We start from the raw sequence: 24679 nt of genomic DNA, 5'->3' as shown, positions 1-24679 counted from the left end.
GGCAAGGAAGGCATGTTTGCTCCCACTTGGGGGAGATTAACAAATGCTCCCCCAGTCCTGAGCAAACATATAGGTTTCCCTGCCTGCGCTAGTGTGGGCAGGGGAACTACTATGCCCCAGGCATGGGCTCTGTTGGACAGAGTAAAAGAGCTGGCCCTGCGGGGGGTTGTGTGGACCCCCTTCCTTTTAACTTAAGTTCTACTATGTGGATAGGGTCCCTGTGATCTTTTAAGGCTCAGGGAGAGGGTTGTATGGCACTCCTCCCCTTCATTAAAATATCGGCCCTGGAAGGAAGTGGTCCTAAGGTACTCTTAGAGGTTTGGGAAAGGGAGCCATGTGCTATGAGATAGGAATTCCTCAAATTTTTACCCCCTAATAACTTTCCACCCATGTGACAATTCTCCACAGAACTTTCCAGGCCTATATTATTTTCTCTAGTTTGTGACAATGAAAATTTTTGTGGTGAATTGTTACGGAGGTGCAAAGCTAGAAGGGTGATTCCAAAACTGATTTTTCCCAGAGTGTATTTTCCATAAACGTTTGCATTCGACGTAGCACTGAAACAGTTAAATAGATTTTGATCAAATTTGTCGTAAATATATTTCTAGTGTCTAGATGATCCCTTTTGCTATTGCAAATGATGTTATGAAGTGGCTATAAAGCTATAGGGGCCAAACATGTGAAGATATTTGTTGTTGCAGTAGAACCATAGCACTAGCATGGTACTATCACATTACATGGCAAGGGCAAGTCATTGTGCGATTGGCTAATGACTGCTTTTACAAAAGTTACAGTTTGTGTTTCACCCTTAAATGTAAGTAAGTATTATGTTTGATATTCATCTACTATCTCTTACCACTTTGTTATTAAAATGGGAATAGGTGGGGGGAAATATTTATAATTTTCAATGCATTTAAAAAAATAATGTACAAAGTACTACAGTACTACCTCTGGAGTACCATGGTACCAAAAATAAATTAAAAAAGAAATAAATATGTTAAAGAATTAGGAATACACTGTAGTAGCCTATATTTTATAAACATAGGGCCTGATTACAACTTTGGAGGAGGTGTTAATCCGTCCCAAATGTGACGGATATCCTGCCCACCGTATTACGAGTTCCATAGGATATAATGGACTCGTAATACGGCGGGTGGTATATCCGTCACATTTGGGACGGATTAACACCCTCCTCCAAAGTTGTAATCAGGCCCATAGTGTACTACTGTGTATTTTTATTTTTAAAATATTTAATTCTTCAGTAAAAGGTCTACAGAGAACTGCAGTAATACCTACAATACTCTGGCCCTCATTATGATATTGGCGGTAAATCCCGCTTACTGCCATGGTGACGGCCGCCAACATACCACCGCGGTGGCAAATATCAGTTCGCCCTTTTATGACACACACACCAATACAACAGAATACAGCCACATACACAAAACCGCCAGCCCAAAGGTCAGTGGTAAAGTGGTGGTACCAACACCCATTCCGTTATGCCAACAGAACAACGTCCACCACATTATGACCCACGAATCACCATGGCAGACATTCAATGGCGGTAAACCATTGGCGATACATACCGCCGCACTCAGAATGAACACCCACATTAAAAAAAACACTACATTGGCCAATACTAAAAACGCACACCTGACACTCATACACACACCACACCCACAGCACTATAAAACACACACCCACATTACTCACAACCCTTTACAAACAACACTTATTGCCAGGAGATTGACAGGAACAACACAGAGACAACTAAACACACGCACCACATACACCCATACATCCCTCACGCATCACACACCCCACCACATTACTCAACACACTCTCACAACACACACCACTCAACACCCATGTCCCCACAAAGGCACCCCTGTTTCACTGATGAGGAGTTAAGGGTCATGGTGGAGGAAATTGTCAGGGTAGAGCCACAGCTGTTTAGAGCACAGGTACAGCAGATATCCATTGCCAGGAAGATGGAGCTATGACGGAGAATCGTGGGCAGGGTGAACGCCGTGGGACAGCACCCAAGAACAAGGGACGACATGAGGAAGAGGTAGAAAGACCTACGGGGGAAGGTACATTCCGTTGCAGCAAGACACCAGCTCACCATACAGAGGACTGATGGCGGACCCCCATCTCCTCCCCCACAGCTCACAGCATGGGAAGAGCAAGTCCTGGCAATATTGCATCCAAAGGGACTCGCTGGAGTAGCCGGAGGACTGGATACTGGTAAGTCAACATTTACCAATTATCACCCCCCATACCTGCATGCCATTACACACCCTCACTCCCATCACGCCACTTTACCCCACACACTGCACCAACGCAGATGGCCAACCCCAATGCCAAGGCCTGTATGCCATACCAAGGCATGGACAGCCGTCCCAGCCCTGCACGAACACCCATCACCAAAGCATTCACAGCATAGGGAAACTAACAATCACACAATACATCACCATACACAAACAAAGGTGGAAGGGCAACAACGACAGAGGGGAAGCTAGGGATGTACAATATGTCACAGACATGAAGCATAATACATCCCCACCGGTGCCCCAGCCAATCTTAGCAGAGAGGAGGTGCCACGACTATCCAGTCCCCCAACAGAAGATGCCCCCAGTAATGACAATAACTCTGGACTTCAGGATTTGGACCAACAACCTGGCCCATCAGGGACTACTGGACAGTCGGTCACCCAAGCCCACTCACAGTCCACCACAGAGCCTCCCCATCAATATCCAACACCACAGCACCCACCCTGCGTACCCACACCTCTGTCCCCAGGACACGTCAATCAGCAGTGTGCACACCTGTACAGGGACCCCAGTCCACACCTCATACCCAAGACAGTCAGGGACCTGGGGGTCAGTGGCAGTGGGCACATCGTTCAGGGGACAGAGGCACAGGCCAGCAGGGACACTGGGAGGACCACTGTGCGCCAGGGGGAGGACAGCCAAATGGAACCGACTCTCCAGGGGCCACTCACTGAGATCCTGGGAGCCCACCAACATTCCAAGGACATGATGGGCCAGATCATTGACAACGTACAGGAGAACAGGCGGCTGCAGGAGGAACAATATCAGGGGATCAGGGAGGTCTTGCAGGCCATCAACCCCACCTTGGACTCCATAGCAGGAGTGCTGGCAGACATGGCCAACATCATGAGAGAAACAACAGCACACCAGCGGGCCCCTACCACTAGCCAATCAATTGACCAGCCCTCCACTTCCACTGTAGCTACTGGGCAGGAGGCCCCGCCACAGGACCCACAGGCCACCAGCACCCCTCCTCCTGCAGAAGGTGAACCACCCGCAAACGTTCCCTGCAAACCAGACAGAAGCCAGAGACACTTGCCAAGACCACCTCCAGGAAATGAGACTCTCCTGATTGTCCCCGTTGTGTCCCACCCTGTCACCTTGTCTACTTTGAACTGCCTTTGCTCCCCTTCCTATGGCCCCTTGGACACTGGACCTGTGCTTGTCAAAGCCCAGCTCACCTGAGTTCTTGTTCAGTTCTGATGGAGGTTGAAGACAATCCGACCCCACCCTGAAACTGCTTGTTCCAGCACACTAGTTTTTAAAACAGTGCACTAAGAACAGAAGCTCAAGGGAAGGGGGGAAGTGGATAAAATAAAAAAAAGAGAGACAACACCGTTCTTGCGTTTCCACTGTTGAAGTGCTGCACAAATCTGCGGCCCTTTCTGACTTCTGTAGAAACTGGTGCCTAATGAAACATAAACAAAGAACAGATAAGTGCAACCTATTCCTAAATGGGTTCCTGACTATCCCTCTATTTATTAGAAATTCTCTTCTAAAAGTACCTCTTGGATCCTGGTCTCTAGTTTCCAGGTTTGGAATGTGTTACTGCTCTGGGATGTGTTTTCTATTACTGTAAAACTTTTTTCCCATATTTCCAGAATCTTTTATAAAACAAATACTGTACTTTTACATCAAAATACAGCATGTAATTTGTGCAAGTCCTTGATTTACTGTTTGCCTTGCTGTTAATGGTTTCCACTGTTCGATTCTTAAAAGTTCCATGAGAAAAAACAATGTTTGCTTCACAAAGTTCTGCAAAATATTCTTGTAACAAAGAGTTTGAATCACAATGTTCGTGGAAGGTATTTCGTTTCAAATTGTCTATACACGAATCCAGAAATTGTTGTCAAAGTTCTTTCAGGTAATAAAAGGTTTTGCACTTACTTGTTGCTGGCAAGAGATACTGATCAGTCTAACCTTGTCTTCTTTCTCTTTTGCAGGTTACTCATAGGAGAGAGGCTGAAGCAAGGAGGAACCGGAAACCGGAAGAAGGAAGAGCCAGAAGCTGCGCCCATTGAAGTCAATGAAAGTCTGTAAAGAGCAGGAGTGCCAGCGCCGAGGGATCTGTTCTCAGGTAAGCGGGAGGTAGACGAGCACAAGCACTGGGTGAGGCTCGGGGGATGCCTTTTATAGACAGGGCTGGGTGTGGTTTGAAGGGCTGGGTGTGGTCCTCACATGCTGCACATGTTCTTGGAAGGTGTGCAGAGCTGGGTGTGGTTTGAAGAGCTGGGTGTGGTCCTCACATGCTGCACATGTTCTTGAAAGGTGTGCAGAGTTTCAGTTATTATGCAAATGAGTTGGATTAACACATGGCCTAGGGAGGAGTGTTTTAAAGAAGCCTTGGTAAAAGCAAGGCCCAATGTGTAAACAAAACAGCACATTAAACAACATACACAGAAGCCTAGGGGGGGGGGAAGGTGAGATAACAAGAAAGGCTTTCAATAGTAAGTTTAAAAGGGAGCTATTACAGAACCCACTAGTGCAGTGAGAGGGGACATGCTCTTTGCTGTGTACAAACCCTAACAGTGCTACAAACAAACTGGAACAATACCCTGGACTGTCCTCTATCATCACCCCATTCCATTGCACTTTTCCTGCAATTTCATAGCACTACAATAAATATCCTTGAACACAACTTGACTACTAGTATTTAATGTGTTTGAAATGTGCATTTATGGAAACAGTCACATCTAGTGCAAATGATCTGAACATTGTAAGAGAATAGCAATAATGACCTGTAGCTGTCTGTAGTCATCACATCAGTATAGAGTTCTTATCTCACCGACATCTGTAAAATGACAAGCCAGAGGTGACAGCAAGTTGAGATGCAATGGAAGTTAATGCGATCATGCTACAGCCACACAGAAAACGTCATTAGAGAAATGGTCAGTTGCACTGTCTTACCTCTGTGTCATTGGAAGTATTGAAGTATAACTGATGTTCGGTTGTCCTCATCCTTATCCTCTACCTTCTCATCCTCACTGTCCTCAGGGTCCACTGCTGCCACAGGGCATCTCTAGTCTCCTCCTCCTGCAGAAAGGGTACATGCCATCTGAGGGTCAGGTTGTGCAACATGCAGCATGCCACTACTATCTAGCAGACCTTCCCGGGTGAGTAGCACAGAGATCCACCTGTCAGATGGAGGCACCTAAACCTGGCGTTCAGGAGCCCGAAGGTCCTCTTAATGATCCTTCTGGTTCGCCCATTAGCCTCATTATAACGTTCCTCAGCCTCTGTCCTGGCATTCCTCACAGGGGTCAGCAGCAATGATAGGTTTGGGTAGCCAGAGTCACCTGCAAGTATTGAGGGACAACATTTAGCCTCACACAATGATTTGGGGATGACACCTGAAGGCATACACTAACATACAGTGGGTGAGGACCATGGCTCACCTATTAGCCACACCCTGTGCCTCTGTAGTTGGGCCATCGCATTTGGGATGCTGCTATTCCTCAGAACAAAGACATCATGCACCGACCCAGGATACTTAGCACTGACGTGGGAGATGTGCTGGTCCGCCAGGCACACCATTTGTACATTCAGTGAGAGGCAAATCTTACGATTCCTGAACACCTGACCTCATTCTGGCGGGGGGGAACCGACTCAATATGTGTCCCGTCAATGGCCCCAACAATATTAGGTATCTGTCCCATTGCATAGAATCTGGCCTTCACAGTTGCCAGATCTTCCACCTGGGGGAAAGCTATGTAGCTGCACAGATGTTTCACAAGGGCAGGCAAACCTCTTGCCAATACGATTGTTAACATTGGCTATGACATTCTTGCTTCCAAGCCCACTGTCACTTGGAAAGAAACAGTTGCCAGGAAATGGAGCACTGATAGCACTTGCACAAGAGGGGGGATCCCAGTCGAATGACGGATAGCAGATTCAGGTCAGGCTCCAATTGGGCACACAGCTCTGTGATTGTGGCCCTGTCCAGTTTATTGGTGAGTATAATGTGCCTGTCCTCCAGTGTAGCCAAGTCCACAAGGGGTCTGTACACGGGAGTATGTCTCCTCCTCCTATTTATCCCCAGCTGAAGGTATCTAAGGGACATAAGAGTGAGGAGGTAGTCACAATTTGAACAATGGAACCCCAACCTCAGGGTACATAGTGCATTTATGTGATGGGACAGTGGGAATTGTGAGGTATGTGCTAATCTAGGCTGTGACGCAGTTAAGGTTGATATGACTGTTGCCCGCCACCATGAAATGGCGACCGTCAGTCCTGTATGTAGGGAAGGTGGTCTTGCACCGCCGTCCAATTCCTCATTGGATAATATGGGGCTCTATGGAGTACAGTGGCCAATGGGGATCTGCGCCGGCGGTAACGGTGTACACCGCCGCTGACGTGGCTGCCATTTTCTATCTGATTCCTCACTTGTTTCCTGACCTTCAACAGGAGAACACCTAAACTGTGTGTACTGCTGTGACCTATGTCTGGAACCTACTATGGTCTGTGTCACCGGGGAAAGTGCACCTGCCTTCACTTCGGAGGAGTTGGAGCGTTTGATGGATGGGGTCCTACCCCAGTACGGACTGCTGTATGGGCCTCCATACCAACAGGTGAGTACACCTTGGGCACGATGTATGTGGGAAGGATGCATGGAGATGAGTGTGCAATTATCGTGTCATTGTGGGAATGTGTTGTGGTGGTGTACATGGTGTGCGCCAGATAATGTTTGTGCCAATGGTGACGGAAACAGGATTGGTGGGCCATATGTGTTACAGGCTAGATTGTATGTGTAATGGTGTCCTCCTGTCTGTATTCTCTCTGCAGATCAGTGCCCATCAAAAGAAGGGATTATGGCATTCCATCGCTGAGGACGTGTGGACCCTGGTGGGGGTCTATGGCAGGCAATGCACCCACTGTCGGAAACGGTGGGAGGACATGAGGCGCTGGGAATGGAAGACCGCAGAAGACCAGCTGGGGATGGTCTCTCAACGAGAAAGGGGTGCCCGTCAGAACCTTACCCCCCCTGATGGCCCGCATACTGGCAGTGGACGACCCAGAGCTGGATGGGCGTTTGAGGGCATCACAGCAGCCACAAGGGGGTGAGTACAGTGGGCATTACTACAATAATTGGCAGGTGGCATGGGATCCGGGTGGTGGATGTGACTTAGTGGGTGCCCCTAAGGCCAGGCGAGATGTTGCAGCGTGATCCAGCTCAAGGGTAATGGGTGTATGGCAAATGCAGGTAACCTAGCTTGTTAGCATTCCATGTCAGTCAGGGCTTTGTGGGTACCAGGAGGAGTGCAGTTGGCAGTCTTGCCGTGGCATCCAGCCAAATCACTAGCAGTGCAATGCATAGTGCTCAAGCCTGATCCCTGTGTGTGGGACGGTGCTATGTATGCCAACTGTGGTGGTGGTGCAGTAATTGACCCAGTGTTTACCTTCTCTCTCTCTCGCCCCCCCTTTTTTTCTTCTGTCATCCTGTCCATGTGTGCATTAGCATCATCTGGCAGAGGAGCAGGAGCACTGGCGACAGAGGGAGCTGCATCCCACAGGACCCAGGAGGCAGAGTCCACCGACGCCGAGGGAACCAGTGGGTCAGAAGGCAAGGGGAGCACCACGACGGTGACAGGAGGTGCAACACAGACTCAGATACCTCCTCCGATGGAAGCTCCCTAGTGGTGGCGGACACCTCTGTGACCACCCCAGCCGCAGGTAGAGCCGCCACCCCCTGTACCAGCACCGCCCTCCCAGTAGCCCCTCAGCGAGTTGCCCGTGCCCCCTCACCCAGAAGGGTGGGCATCTCATTCCCCCCAGGCACCTCAGGCCCTGCCCCAGTGAGCCTTGCTGCCCTGAGTGAGGAGGCTATTGACTTCCTTAGATCCATCTCTGTAGGGCAGTCAACCATTGTGAATGCCATCCAGGGGCTGGCATCCCAGATGCAACAATGCAATGCATTCCTGGAGGGCATTCACAGTGGATTGGCGACCCAGCAGAGATAGATTCAGGCTCGGCCTCCTGTCTGATGGCAGCCATTGTCCCTGTCTCTTCCGTCCCCCTTCCAACTACCACTTCCCAGTCCCAGTCTCCTCAATCCCATGCACACATACAGACAAGCATGCACACAAGACAATACACAAGAGTGGCACAGTCAAACACAGGCACCTCACTTCATCCCACAAGCACTCCTGCAAACACCAGACAGTTACAGACACAACCACATCCCCTGCCTCCACTGTCTCCCCCCTCCTCCTCCTCCACCTCCCTCACAATCTCGTCCACACTTACACTTGCATGCACTGCATCAACATCCACCATAAGCATCACCACACCAAGCAGTACAGACACCTCCACAACATCCATGCACGTGTCCCCTGTGTCTTCTCCCACCCTGTGTGTCCCCCCTAAAAGATACAAAAGCAAGCAATCACACACCCAACAGTCATCCACCTCACGTCAGCACACGGCCCATGCACCTGCACCCAAGTCCAGCGGACATGCACCTCCTACAACCACTCTCACAACCACCACTCCCATCCCTCCTCCCTCATCCTGCCCCACCGTCCCTAAGAAGCTTTTCCTTGACCAACTTTACCTCTTCCCTCCCCCTCCCCCTCCCCCATCCTGCCCATAAGAGCAGGGTCCCAACGACCCAGCCCAGCACCTCAGCCAAACAGTCCACGCAGACAATGACGGCACCACCTAGTCGTGGTGGCAAGTTAGTGAAGGATCCCAACCCACCAACCAGGAAGGTTAAGGATCCCACACCTCCTGCCATGAAGAGGAAGGAGCCCGCACCTCCTGCCATGACGGGGAAGAAGCCCTCAACTCCTGCCCGGAAGGCTCTCTCCTTCTGCCACGAAAGGGAAGAAACCCTCAACCCCTGCCAGGAAGGGTAAGGATCCAACGCCTTCTGCCATGAAGGGGAAGAAGCCCTCGACTCCAGCGGAGGCTGTCAGGGTGACACGTCCACCACCACCAGTGATCACGGGGCCCCCACCGCCAGCTGAGGAAGTGCATCCCTCATCTCCAGTAGAAGCTGCCCAGGAGGTTCTTCCACCTGCCGACACGGTGCATCCCTCACCTCTAGCAGAGGCTGCCCAGCAGGCACTTTCACCTGCTGACACTGTGCAGCCCTCACCTCCAGATGACACAGTACAGCCATCACCACAAGAGGAAACCATGTAGGCCACCCTACAGGGACTGCTGTACAAGGGGCCCCTTCCAGGAGCAATGGGCCTGTTCCACACCTGAGAGGTTGTGACCTTGTACTCCCCAGGACAGAGAAATGGGCATGGAGCCCCCTCCAGAACCAGTGGGTAAGTCACCCACCTGAGAGACTGTGGCTTTGCACTCCCTTGGACAAGGTAATGGGTATGCAGCCCCCTCCAGAACCAGTGGGTTTGTTCCAGTATTCGGCTGATGTGCCTCCCATCCCCCAGAGGTGCCCGCCCACTTGCAAACTGATGCCCCTGCAGAGTTCTATCCAGATGAAGTCAGGTTCGAGTTTGGCCTTGGGTTGTGCCCTGTGACCATATGGGCCCTTATTACATTGGACTGGGCATTGGCCTTTTGTGTACATTTGTACATATCTGTTTTTCATACAATTGGTTCATTTGGTAGCTGTTTATATCAATACATTGTCATTACTGCATTCTTGTTGTCCTTGCATTATTCTTCAGTGTATCGTGTGCCATTGTTTTTCATCTGCAGCTGGTTGTGTGTATGATGTGTGTTGTGCGTGTCACTTCTCCTTTTCCTCCCTCCCTTGTGTGCTAGGCTGCTGTACTCACCGTCGTCGTCTTCATCGGCGTTGGTGTTGCAGGTGGAGCATGACGTAGATGAGCATCGGGAAGACTTGCAGTTCCGGTTCCATTGTGGCGTTGTTCTTCCCTGTGTCTCCGATGGTGAGTCGGAACTTGCAGTTCCGGTTCCATTGTGGCGTTGTTCTTCCCTGTGTCTCCGATGGTGAGTCTTTGCTCTTCTGTGATGTGTTTCTGCCAGGCTTTTGATGGCTTTGGTACCGCCCTAAAAAAATCCTTGGGGATTGAAGGGTCAAAATATGGTGGGTGGTACTTTGTCTTCCGCCTGGCTGTTGTTGGGTACCGCCGTGGTGAGTGTTGTTAACGCCCTGTTGGTTGGTGTGGTACATTGGCTCTCTATGGGAGTTTTCTCCACCATGGTCATAGTTTCATAGTAATCACCGCCAGCCTGTTGGCGGTCTTACCGCCACTTTATCACTCACTGCCAGGGTCATAATGAGGGCCTCTGTATGCTACTGCACTTTATGCCAGTCCACTCTATGCTACTACACTCTACACCACTACACTCAATGATCTTCTACTGTGCACCACTCCATTCTACAACACTCCTCTCTATGTCACTCTACAGTATGCTATTATACTGTACACAGCTACACTCTACCCCACTACACTGTATCCCGCTCTGCTCTACTAAACTCCATTGTACGCTACAACACTGTACATCACTCCACTCTATGCCACTCCAGTCTACACTATTCCACTATACTCTACTACACTGTACCGCACTCCACTCTATGCCACTCCACTCTATGCCACCCCACTCTACGCTTCTCCAGTCTACTCTACTCCAGTCTATCCCACTCCAGTGTGTGCTATTCCACTGTATGCCACTCCAGTGTACATCACTCTACGCTATTCCACTGTATAGCTCAACACTGTACCTCAATCCACTCTATGCCACTCTACTTTACAACACTCTGCTGTCCACCACTCCACTCTATGCCAGACCACTTTTTGCCAGTCTACTTTAAGCTATTCCACTGTAAGTCACTCCATCCTACACCACTGCACTCTACACCACTCCACTGTATGTTATTCCTCTGTATGTTGTTCAACTGCATGAAATTAGAGTCAACACCACTCCACTGTATACTACTACACTATTGCCAATACACTCTACACTATTCCACTTTATTCAACTCCACTGTAAACATTCCACTATACGACATGCTAATATAGATTCTTCTACTGAACGCAACTCAACTCTAAGCCACTCTTTTCTACCCCAGTTCCCTCTACCCCATTTCACTCTATGCCACTCCACTCTTTCACTCCACTCAGTGCCACTCCTGCCTATTCCACTGCACTGTATGCCATTCCACTGAATGCCACTCCACTCTACAACAATGCACTGCATGCTATTACACTGTACATCCCTCTACTCTGCACCACTCCACTATATGGTACTAGACCCTATGTCACTCCATTCATTCTTACTACAGTCTTCCATATTCCACTGTGCGACACTCCATTCTATGCTTGTCTACTGTACGCCATCCTACTATATGCCACGCCACTCTACCTCACTACACTGTACTGCAGTAGCAGTCAATGATATTTCACTCTACACTATTCCACTGTATGCTATCCCACTGTATACCACTACAGTCTACCCCACTACACTGTCCCACGCTCCACTCTACAGTATTGTACTCTACAACACTCAACTCTATGCCACTACACTGTACACCACTCTACTTCACTCCACATTACTCCACTGTATGCCACTCCACTCTGTGGTATTCTGCTCTACACCTTTCCACTCTATTCCACTACACTCTTCCTCACTTCAATTCCACTTGATGTTACTCTAGTGTACACCAGTCCACTCATTGCCACTCCACTCTATGTTGTTCCACTGTATGCCACTGCCCTGTACCTCATTCCACTCTATGCCACTTCACTCTACAAAACTACTATATTCCACCCTACTCTATGCCACTCCTCTGTGCCCCACTGTAATGTGCTCTATTCTACCGTACAGCACTCTACTAACACACTCCAGTGAATGCCACTGCACTCTACACCACCTTACTGTATGCTATTCCATTGTATGCTGCACAGCTGGATGGCACTTCAGTTTATGACATGCCACTGTATGCTATTATTCTATAAGCCAATTCAGTCTACACTATTCCATTGTACACAACTCCACTGTACGGTACTCCACTCTATGCTATTCCACATTATGCCGATCCATTGTACTGCACGCCATTCTAATCCATTCTAATCCATGATAATCCTCTCTACACCACTCCACTGTTTAACACTGCATTCTATGCCACTGTACTATACTCCACTCTACGCCACTTAACTCTACACCACTCCACTCTATGCCACTCCAGCCCAAGCCACTGCACCTTATGCTAGTCCTCTCTATGCTTCTTGACTCTATTCCATTGTAAGCAACTCCATGCTTGACACTACAGTCTACGATATACGACTCTGGGCAACTCCACTTTATGTAACTCCACTGTATGCCACTCCACTGTATGCCATTTCACTCTGTGCCACTACACTCTATGACACTCCACAGTACAACACTCCACTATATGCTATTCCACTCTACAACACTAAGCTAATGTACTGTATGATACTACACTGTACCTCACTCCACTGTATGCTGTTTTACTCTACAGTACTGTGCTTTACACAACTCCACTGTATATCATCACACTCTACCACACTACAATCTATGGCACTCTATTCTTCCCCACTCCACTGTACTGCCTTCTACTGTACAACACTCCACACGGTTTAACTCCACGCTACAACACTCCACTCTACACTATCCACTCTACGCCATTCCGATATATGATACTGCGCTGTACAACACTTCACTGTATGCTACTCCACCACTCCACTGTACTACATTCCATACGCCAATATACTCTGTTACAGTACATTTACAACACTCTCCTCTACCACACTCCACCTAATAGCACTCCACTCGACGACAAAAAACTGTACAATAAAAAAAATATTAAAAATAGAAAAAAATTGAAATTCAATTAAAAAAACAAAGCCCAAACCTCATAGTTAGGAAAACTTTATTTAATCATTCTATACAAGCCAAAATTAAAATACACAATCATTACAAATTCAGTGATAGTTGTCCTCACTGTCCCTCTATGTGCGGCTGTCATACTGCTTGTGCATTGTGTGACTGTATGTGTTTAATTTTTTATCTGTTTGTATCTGCTTCAGTAGATTGGTCTGCGTGGATTGGTACCTGGTTCTGCTTCTCATGCCCTGGCATCTCCATAACAGTCAACCAATGGATGTCATTTAGGGGTTACTAGGAGTCGCAGCTGCAACTCCCAGCTTGCCCCTTGCAACCCCTAGCACTGCCTTTGCAACTCCTGGCCTCCAAGGTGGCAAAATCAGTGTCAGGAACACAGGGACAGCTCGTCCTTATGGACTTTGCTTGCAGTCCACTTTCTTGTTTTCACTAAGTCTTTCATATTACACTAATAGTAAATAATATTATATTATTCACTATTAGTAAAATAAAAAATTAACTACAGTTAGCTTGAAGGCTAAGGTAATAAGAAACCACTTGTTGTGTGCATGCTTCCGGGTGAGAGTGTGCTTATGTAAAAGAGTGTGTGTATGAGTACTGTGTGTGTATGAGTAAGCATGTGTGTGAGTGAAAGTAAAGATGAAATGGTGTGTGATGTCAATTCAACTACCGGTGGTGTTTTGGTGAATGGACGTCCATGAGTCAACCCTGTTTTACAGCTCTTCACAATGTTGACTCTCCTTTGATTTCTACCTCTTGTCTAAAGTTTCAGCCTCAGTCTCTTGCTTCATAATCACCTCTTCTGCTTCCTTCTTGCTTCCCAGATGCATAATGTAGGCTATCTAAAATGCTATCACTCCATCCAGTGACGTGCAAGCAATTTAGGGACCATCACAGTCAGATGCGAGCATAATATGGACAACCATAGTTTTCAGAAGGGTCTTTATTTTCTGACACTTGTTTCTTTCTTTCCACTACCCTGTCACACCTAACACCTTGGCTTTAGTGGAATAAAGTACTATGCAAGCAAACAACACAGCATGACTGGTCTGTTTGTATTTGTATGGGAGACTCTGGGGGTGATTCTAACCCTGGCGGTTGGTGTTAAAGCGGCGGCCAACCCGCCAACAGGCTGGCGGTAAAAAATATGGAATTCTGACCCTGGCGGGAACCGCCAACACAGACAGCCACTTTAACACTCCGCCCGCCACGGCGGTACAAACAAACAGCGCGGCGGTCACCGCCAACAGCCAGGCGGCAGACAATGTACCGCCCACCCTATCACAACTCACCAATCCGCCACGTTTTCCGGGGCGGGAGCACCGCCGATAAAAACACGGCGGAAACAGACTACGAACGGGAAAACGCTCACCACTACGCACTCCAGGATGAAGGAGGACAGCATGGAACCCGAATTAAACATCCTACCTGCTCTCGTCTACCTTCTCATCTACCACGAGTACGAAGTCCGGCGCAGACGACAACGGTGAGTACTGCACCTACGACACACGGGAGGGGGGAGGACGAAAGGTTACGGGCACACACATATGCGACCCCCTCCCCCCCCCCCCAACTATGTACACACCAATGCAGAGCAACAAGTCACAGTGACACCACCCAAACACCCCAGAAAAATGCTAGGACATAATCAAATTTGGAATAAATATTTATGTACCGAAAAGGGCCTGAAAAATATCGTACAACCATGAAAGATATTCACAAGAAAACAAATGACATACACATCAGTGTATAACTGAAGTAACAAGTCCTGCACATCCTACGAAATCATCATGTCCGTGGGCCAAAGTTTTGAGAAACAAGGGCAAAGCCCACACAGGAGACCTGAGTCCTTTGGAGAGAACACTGCAGGGGCATCAGATGTAAAAACTACAGGCACCTCAGGGGGAAGGGGGGGGCACCACAGCCACATGAGTCCACGACGCCAGATCCACGAGGTGCCACCATGCCCACTGTACCATCCTGGGGAGTGCAAAGCCACAGTCTCTCAATGTCTCTACAGTGGGTGGGCTGCCCACTGGACCATCCTGGGGAGTGCAAAGCCACAGTCTCTCAATGTCTCTACAGTGGGTGGGCTGCCCACTGGACCATCCTGGGGAGTGCAAAGCCACAGTCTCTCAATGTCTCTAAGTGGGTGGGCTGCCCACTGGACCATCCTGGGGAGTGCAAAGCCACAGTCCATCAGGTGGATGACAGTCTCCACTGGTCAAGGAGGAGGCATGGTGGGCACAGTGAACCATAAACAGTGATTGAGACGGCGGTGCCCAGCGGAGCGGTGCTTGAGAAGAAGGGCCCAGCGGAGCGGTGCTTGAGAGGAAGGGCCCAGCGGAGCGGTCCTTGAGACGGCGGTGCCCAGCGGAGCGGTGCTTGAGAAGAAGGGCCCAGCGGAGCGGTGCTTGAGAGGAAGGGCCCAGCGGAGCGGTCCTTGAGACGGTGGTGCCCAGCGGAGCGGTGCTTGAGAAGAAGGGCCCAGCGGAGCGGTGCTTGAGACGGCGGTGCCCAGCGGAGCGGTGCTTGAGAGGAAGGGCCCAGCGGAGCGGTGCTTGAGAAGAAGGGCCCAGCGGAGCGGTGCTTGAGAAGAAGGGCCCAGCGGAGCGGTGCTTGAGAAGAAGGGCCCAGCGGAGCGGTGCTTGAGACGGCGGTGCCCAGCGGAGCGGTGCTTGAGAGGAAGGGCCCAGCGGAGCGGTGCTTGAGAGGAAGGGCCCAGCGGAGCGGTGCTTGAGAAGAAGGGCCCAGCGGAGCGGTGCTTGAGAGGAAGGGCCCAGCGGAGCGGTCCTTGAGACGGCGGTGCCCAGCGGAGCGGTGCTTGAGAAGAAGGGCCCAGCGGAGCGGTGCTTGAGAGGAAGGGCCCAGCGGAGCGGTGCTTGAGAGGAAGGGCCCAGCGGAGCGGTGCTTGAGAAGAAGGGCCCAGCGGAGCGGTGCTTGAGAGGAAGGGCCCAGCGGAGCGGTCCTTGAGACGGCGGTGCCCAGCGGAGCAGTGCTTGAGAAGAAGGGCCCAGCGGAGCGGTGCTTGAGAGGAAGGGCCCAGCGGAGCGGTCCTTGAGACGGCGGTGCCCAGCGGAGCGGTGCTTGAGAAGAAGGGCCCAGCGGAGCGGTGCTTGAGACGGCGGTGCCCAGCGGAGCGGTGCTTGAGAGGAAGGGCCCAGCGGAGCGGTGCTTGAGAAGAAGGGCCCAGCGGAGCGGTGCTTGAGAAGAAGGGCCCAGCGGAGCGGTGCTTGAGAAGAAGAGCCCAGCGGAGCGGTGCTTGAGAAGAAGGGCCCAGCGGAGCGGTGCTTGAGAAGAAGGGCCCAGCGGAGCGGTGCTTGAGAAGAAGAGCCCAGCGGAGCGGTGCTTGAGAAGAAGGGCCCAGCGGAGCGGTGCTTGAGAAGAAGGGCCCAGCGGAGCGGTGCTTGAGACGGCGGTGCCCAGCGGAGCGGTGCTTGAGAAGAAGAGCCCAGCGGAGCGGTGCTTGAGACGGCGGTGCCCAGCGGAGCGGTGCTTGAGAAGAAGAGCCCAGCGGAGCGGTGCTTGAGAGGAAGGGCCCAGCGGAGCGGTCCTTGAGACGGCGGTGCCCAGCGGAGCGGTGCTTGAGAAGAAGGGCCCAGCGGAGCGGTGCTTGAGAGGAAGGGCCCAGCGGAGCGGTCCTTGAGACGGCGGTGCCCAGCGGAGCGGTGCTTGAGAAGAAGGGCCCAGCGGAGCGGTGCTTGAGTAGAAGGGCCCAGCGGAGCGGTGCTTGAGTAGAAGGGCCCAGCGGAGCGGTGCTTGAGACGGCGGTGCCCAGCGGAGCGGTGCTTGAGAAGAAGGGCCCAGCGGAGCGGTGCTTGAGAGGAAGGGCCCAGCGGAGCGGTGCTTGAGAGGAAGGGCCCAGTGGAGCGGTGCTTGAGACGGCGGTGCCCAGCGGAGCGGTGCTTGAGAAGAAGGGCCCAGCGGAGCGGTGCTTCTCCACGGCGGGCCCTGTTCAGCGGTGCTCTTCTCCACGGCGGGCCCTGTTCAGCGGTGCTCTTCTCCACGGCGGGCCCTGTTCAGCGGTGCTCTTCTCCACGGCGGGCCCTGTTCAGCGGTGCTCTTCTCCACGGCGGGCCCTGTTCAGCGGTGCTCTTCTCCACGACGTTTCTGGACCCTTTGGGGACGGACTCCTGGCCTCCTTAGTGTCCTCCTTCCCAGCTGGGATGTGGCATGTGGGGTCCACCTTCTCCGCGCTCCTGCTGCCCTTTCGCTCCTTTGATGGGGCTCTTGGGCCCTTGCCTCCCCTAGATGGTGTGGGTGGTGAAGTGGCCGCACATTGCTCCTTGGGGGCAGCCCTGTCGGTCCTCGCACGGCGGCCCTTGTTTTTGCGGGTCCTCTTGCCGGGGGGGGGGGCTGGACGTGTCCTTGCTGCTGATCGATGTGTCACTGCTGGCAAAGGGTGGGCTCCAGAACCCATGCACAACAGTGACACCCGAAGCTGGGCTGGTGGTGGCTGCGGTGCTCTTGGGACTCTTTGAAGATGGATGGGGGAGCTCATCGGGGGGAAAGAGGTCAAGGTTAGCCATGAAAAGTTTCTTAGGGCCAAGGTAAAGGGTAGGAGAAGTGGAGATGGAAGTGGATGTAGAGGAGGTGGTTGTAGGAGAGTCAGGTGTGCTGTCATTGGGTGAAGGTGCTGGTGCTGTAGGCTGTCGTGAGGTGGATGGCTGTTGGGTGGGTGGCTGCCTGCGTTTGTGTGTCTTGGAAGAGGGGGTGACAGACACAGTGGGAGAGGACACAGGGGACGTGTAAATGGCAGTGGGGGTGGTGACTGCACGAGTGTGGACTGTACTGGAGGGTGAGGTGGTGATGGAAGCACTGGCTGATGTTGGGGTGCATGCAGGTGTGAGTGTAGACGTCACAGGGAGGGAGGAGGGAGACGAGGAGGAGGGGGACACAGGGGTGGCTGTGGCTGTTGGCATGTCTGCATCTGGGTGTTGCTTGGGTGAGTGTTTGTGGGATCTGTGGTGCTTGTGTTTGGATGAGCTGCTCTTGGGTGTTGAGGTGTGTGCAGGCTGGTCTGATGGTGTGGATGGGATAGGCTGAGGGACAGGAGACAGAGAAAGGCTGGAGGCAGTAAGAAGAGGGAGGCTGGAAACAGGGACAATGGCTGCCGTCAGTGCTGAGGCCAGAGCAGTGAACGCTTGTTGATGGGCAGCCTGACCCGAATGAATGCCCTCCAGGTACGCATTGCTCTGTTGCACCTCCCTTTGCACACCCTGGATGGCATTCAAAAGGGTCGTCTGCCCAACAATGAGCGTCCTTACCAGGTCAATGAGCTCCGCACTGAGGGCAGCAGGGGCAACAGGGGCAGGGGCTGAGGTGCCTGGGGCGAAGGAGACGCGCGCCTTCCTGGGCGAACGGGCACGGAGCGAAGACTGAGGGGCTGCTGGGAGGGCGGGGCTGGTGCGCTGGGTGGCGGCTGTACCTGTAGAGGCGGGGGGCACGGATGTTGCCGCCACCCATAGGGAGCTCCCATCCGAGGACGTGTCGCTTTCGCTGCTCTCACCAGCGGTCCCCGTCGTGGTGCTCCCCTCGCCCTCCGGATCACTGGTGCCCTCGGTGTCCTGCAGCTCCCTCGTGCTCCGATGCCAAATCTCCTCCGCCTGATGATGCTAATGCACACATGCACAAGAAGATGAAGAGAAAGGGTGGGGGGAGAAAAAAGAAGACCAGGTTGAGTGCATGCAATGTCAACACCGTTGGCGGAGAGGACAGACACAGGTGCCTAATGCTCTAAGCCGCGCATTCGGGGTACACTACTCAGTACTACTGACTAAGACAACAGGCCAAGAGACGTCAAACGCGCACATGGGAGATGCTGGACCTTCAATGGCTGTACTTGTCACCCTACCGAGGTGGGGGCCGGGGGCACAGGGCCATGCCTAAGGGAGAGGACTACACTACAGAAAGCGCCCTGGCCTAATGTCACCCACAGCCCTCCTCCCCCACCCATACGCCTCCACTGCGCAGAAAGATAGGAGAATGTGCTGATACTCACCCCCTTGTGTCTGCTGTGATGTCTTAAAGCGCCAATCCAATTCAGGGTAGGCCACCGCCAGGATCCGGGACATCAGGGGGTCATGGTGCGACTGGCACCCCTCCTAGGTTGGGAGGCCATCCCCAGCAGTGTTTCTGCGGTCTTCCTTGTTCCGCGGCGGATGTCCTCCCACCTCTTGCGGCAGTGGGTGCCCCGTGTGTTGTGGACCCCCAAGTTCCGGACTTCCTTGGCGATGGCACGCCAAATCTCGATCTTCTGATGGGCGCTGACCTATTTGACATGTACAGGGTGGAAAGGAGGAAATCATCAATGACCTGCATGTTAGATGTGATTGGCCCACCCCTCCAACTTTGCCATATGGCACATGCTCTCATCTGTTGGGCGTTGCACTCCTCATTCGGCCCCCACCCCACCAACTTACATCCACCCCAATCCACACAGGCATAGCCCATTCCATGTGCACCCGGTGTACTCACTTGTTGGTCTGGAGGACCGTAGAGTAGCGCATACTGGGGGAGGACCCCATCCACGAGCTTCTCCAACTCTTCAGACGTGAAGGCAGGGGCCCTTTCCCCAGTCGCAGCAGCCATTGTATCTTCCAGACCGAGGTCACAGCAGCATTTGCAGTATAGGTCCTCTCCTGTGGATGATCAGGTCTCGAGTGATTAAGCAGATAGAAAATGGCGGTCACGCCCGCGGCGGTGCGTACCGCGGCGGTGCGTACCGCGACCGCCGGCGCACTTCGTCATTGGCTCCTGAAACCCATAGGCTTCAATGTTAACCAATGCGGCTTTGCGCCGCGGTCTTCGACCGCCACGGTGTGCCCCGCCAGCGCATTGACCTCACATCCCATTGTCCCACTTCACAGGTCAGGCAGCCGCCATTTCAAGGGCCTACATGGCTTAATTTTGACTGCGACACACAGGCCTAGGCCTTGCATTGCCACACATACACGCCTTTCAACCCATTGCCATTCTTTAACTGTGCAAGCTGTCTGTACGTACCTGTGGTTTGGCTGACTCTGTGCTCCATGTTGTCCTTCCTAGGCACCGTCCGCTGGGACTTGGGATGAGAAGGAGGAATCCTCGCGTGTACCGACCGCTGGTGGACCTGTCGACAATGGAAGAACGCCATATAATACTTCGATACAGACTTGACCGTGCCACTATCCATGAACTGTGTGCCCAGCTGGAGCCAGACCTGATGTCCCCCATCCGCCAACCCACAGGGATTCCCCCTCTGGTGCAGGTTTTGTCAGTCCTCCATTTTTTGGCAAGTGGGTCATTCCAGACCACAGTGGCCATGTCATCTGGAATGTCTCAGCCTATGTTTTCTAAGATTTTGAGCAGAGTGTTGTCTGCCCTGATTAAACTCATGCGGAGCTACATCATTTTCCCAGAGGAGGGTGACTTGCCTACAGTGAAGGGTGATTTCTATGCCCTTGGACATATCCCCAACATCATTGGTGCCATTGATGGGACCCATGTGGCTTTGGTACCCCCAAAAGACGATGAGCAGGTGTACCGAAACAGAAAAAGTTATCATTCGATTAATGTCCAGGTGGTCTGTTTGGCTGACCAGTACATCTCCCATGTAAATGCCAAGTTCCCAGGGTCAGTGCATGACGCGTATGTGATGCGAAATAGCAGCATCCCCTATGTGATGGAGCAGCTACAGAGACAACGTGTGTGGCTAATAGGTGACTCTGGTTACCCCAACCTGCCGTGGCTACTGACCCCAGTGAGGAATCCCCGGACAAGGGCAGAGGAACGCTACAATGAGGCCCATGGGCGTACTAGGAGGGTGATTGAGCGAACCTTTGGCCTCCTGAAGGCCAGGTTTAGGTGCCTGCATATGACCGGTGGATCCCTAATGTACCCACCAAAGAAGGTGTGCCATATCATCGTGGCGTGCTGTATGCTTCACAACCTGGCTTTGCGACGCCAGGTGCCTTTCCTGCAGGAGGATGGTCCAGATGGTGGTGTTGTAGAAGCCGTGGAGCCTGTGGAGAGTGAAGAGGAGGAAGACTCAGAGGACGACACAGACAATAGGGACAGAGTGATACAACAGTATTTCCAGTAACACCCAGGTAAGAATCACCCACGCCATTTCACAATTGCTTATAGCCTCCTGCATCTGTACTTTCTGTAGTTCCCACCAGATCTTTTTGGGTAATTTTTGTTTTTCCCTTCCCTTCTCAGTGCTGTATGACTCAGTGCCTGACTTCTGCTTGGTTTGCCCATGAACTACAGCGTATTGACATTGGTATGTTGTCATCACTAATTGACAGAACAGATATTGAACAGTAATATGTAATACATTTGCTAATAATACAGCATGACTCCAAACTGATTTGTGTGCAATATGTGATTTATTTACAGTGCTAGATATTGGTACATGTGATTATAAGAGTGATGGGTGGGGGTGGAGTAATGTCCATGGCAGAGTCCAGTTCTCAGTCTTACAGGTGCATTGTCCTTTTGCCTGTGGAAGGATGGGGCAGAGGCAGTTCATGGTTGGACAGGGTGGCAATGTGGGACAGTGGGAAGAGTTCAGGGGGTATGTCCTGCTGGCGGGGGTCTTGACATCCTACTCTGTCTTTTTTTTGGATCTCAGGCTCCTCTTACGGGGTGGTTGTTCTTCAGCAGGAGGTGGGGTTCTGGTGGCCTGTCGTGGTGTTGGGGCCTCCTGTCCACTTGCGCCGGCGGAGGTGGGAGGCTGTTCCTGGTCCGGGCTAGTGACAGGGGCCCTGTGTGGTGCCACATGGTCCCGCAACGCGTCTTCTATCCTGTTGAGGGCCAGGACGATGGTCCCCATTGCGGTCCCGATGATTCTCAGCTCCTCCCTGAACCCCATGTAGCGTTCCTCCTGCTGTGCCTGGATCTCCATGAACCTGGCCAGTACCGTCGCCATCGTCTCTTGGGAGTGGTGGTAGGCCCCCATGATGGTGGTGAGGGCCTCTTGGAGAGTGGGTTCCCTGGGCCTCTCCTCCCCCCCCTGTCGCACAGCAGCCCTCCGAGCTGCCCGGTTTCCCCCGGCCTCTGTCTCCTGGACGGTGTGCCCGCTCCCACTGCCCCCAGGTCCCTGTTGTTGTTGGGGTGTTGGGTTAGCCTGGGTGCCCTGTAGTGGCAGACACACCGCTGATTGACGTGTCCTAGAGACAGAGGCATGGGCCCGCTGGGTGGGAGCTGTGCTGGTGTTGGCAGAGGGGGTCGGGTCTGGTGTGGCCTGTGGCTGCCTGAGGGGAACCGACTGCCCAGAGGTCCCCGATGGTCCGGGCTGGTCATCAGGTTCAGTGTCGACAGAGCTGCTGTCCTCACTGTGGGCCTGTTCCGGGGGTGGGATGGACATTTCTGGACCCTCCTGGCTGGTGTGTTGGCGTTCGGGTCCTGCATGGGGTAAGAGAGTTTGGTTATTGTTTCTGTGTGTGCAATGGCGTGCGTGTTATGGGTGCCCTCGTCCCCCAGTGCAGGCATTCCCTTGAGGGAGGTGTTGTGAGGGTAGTTAGTGGGGGGGGGGGGGTAAGTGCAGTGGTCATGCTTGGGTGATGGGTGTCCATGGATTGTGTTGGCATGCAGGAGTTGGTGTTGGGATGGGTGGGTTGTGCTGGTGAGACATTGTCAGGGAGGATGTGTGCTGGGGGTTTGAGGGTGGGGGTGTGGGTTGGCATGCTGGTGGGGTGGGGGGGATATAGTAGTTGAGATTGGACTTTCCTCCGGCTACTCCTGCGAGGCCCTGAGGATGCAGGATGTTGAAGACCTCTTGCTCCCATGATGTAAATTCGGGAGGGGTGGGTGGGGGTCCGTCGCCAGTCTTCTGGACCGCGATGTTGTGCCTGGAGACCATCGATCGGACCTTCCCCCGTAGGTCGTTCCATCGTTTGCGGATGTCCTCCCTATTCCTGGGATGCTGTCCCACCACCTTGACCCTGTCCACGATCCGTTGCCATAGCTCCGCCTTCCTAGCTATACTGGTGTGCTGCACCTGTGAGCCGAAGAGCTGGGGTTCCACTCTTAGGATTTCCTCCACCATCACCCGGAGTTCTTGGTCCGAAAAGCGTGGGTGCCTTTGGGGTGCCATGGGGTGGTGTGGGTGAGGTGTGGGGTGGTGTATGTGATGATGAGTATGTTGGTGTGTGGTGCTTTGTGCTACTATGTGGTGTGTGTGATGGTGTAGTGTGCCTCAGTGTGTATTGCTATGGATTTTCTGCTGTGTCTCTCTCTCCTTCTCTCAGTAATTGTGGTCGTAGGGGTTTGTGGGTGATGTGGGGGTGTGTTTTATAGTTGATTGATTGTGTGGGAGTGGGTTGTGTATGTGTATCAGGTGTGTGTATTTGTAATTGTCCAATGTGCCTGTGTTTTGGTGCTGTGTGTGTATTTTGACCGCGGCGGTGTGTACCGCCAATGGAATACCGCGTTGGAAAGCCCGCCGCGTTGATTCGTGGGTCGAAATGGCATGGGCGTATTTCTGTTGGCGTGACGGTGGAGGTTTGGTCATCTCCAGTTTATCGCTGCCCGCTGATGTGGCGGCCTGCAGTGGAGGTTGGATTTTTGGAGGTTTGGCCGTTGTGGGTCAGAATGACCGTGGCGGCTTTCCGCGGCCGCGGCGGTGTTATGGTGGTCTTCTGACCGGCGGTAAGCGCCTTTTACCGCCGAGGTCAGAATGACCCCCTCTATGTCAGCCTGTGCGCATGCTTGGGAACCTGTAATCAAGCTTGGTCTTTATGCATGGGTGTCTGTATGTTGGCTATCTGAATATTTTCATGTACGTGTGATTTGCAGTGTGATCATTTATATGTCCATGGATGCCCTTTATAAAAGACAACGCTCATTGTTTTTGACAATGTTTGTTTGAAATGGAACTGCAATGGCTGGCGTGTCATTATGCACGCTTCCAGTTGTGATTAAAACAGATAGGTTTGACAGACCCTATCTTGACTGAGGTCTACAAGCATATGGAAGAACTTAAAAGGACTTAGCCGGTATGAGATGCACAAACTCATGTGTGCTGCTACTGAATGAGCACTTAGGAAGTTTATAAACTGGACAGTTCACATACAATATTTGTCAGGTGTAAAATGTGTTAAGAGCATTTTGGTCCAATAGGTGGTTGCAAAGTGTGCCTGTGGTAGTAATTTGCAGGGGCGGCCCCTCTGCTGTGGTGGAGGAACATCGCCCCACTGACGAAAAGCACAAAAATAAAGGGATAGTAACAGTATTTTATTATCCCTTTATTTTTACACATATGTAGGGCAGGGTGGGGCCAGCCTCCTCCATGTCAAGTGGAGGAAGAGTGGCATGTGCGCTTCTAAGTGCGCATGTCAGTTTGGCCAGCTGTCCGAGGCCAGCCAAACTGACATGCACACTTAGAAACTGTCCACCCAGCAGTATTTTGCAGCCAGGTCGAAACAAAGTGCAGTGCCCCACTCCCTCAAATTGAGGAAACCTCCAGTTTTGGGAGATGCGAAGAGACAAGAACATAAGTCCCTCGCTTGCCGTTCCCACTGAGGAGGGGGTTGCCGGTTGATGTACAGAATAATATCCATCTA

The sequence above is a fragment of the Pleurodeles waltl genome, chromosome 5, assembly GCF_031143425.1.
Source record: "Pleurodeles waltl isolate 20211129_DDA chromosome 5, aPleWal1.hap1.20221129, whole genome shotgun sequence".
Classification (NCBI taxonomy): domain Eukaryota; kingdom Metazoa; phylum Chordata; class Amphibia; order Caudata; family Salamandridae; genus Pleurodeles; species Pleurodeles waltl.
Note: the sequence above shows the minus strand (reverse complement) of the source record.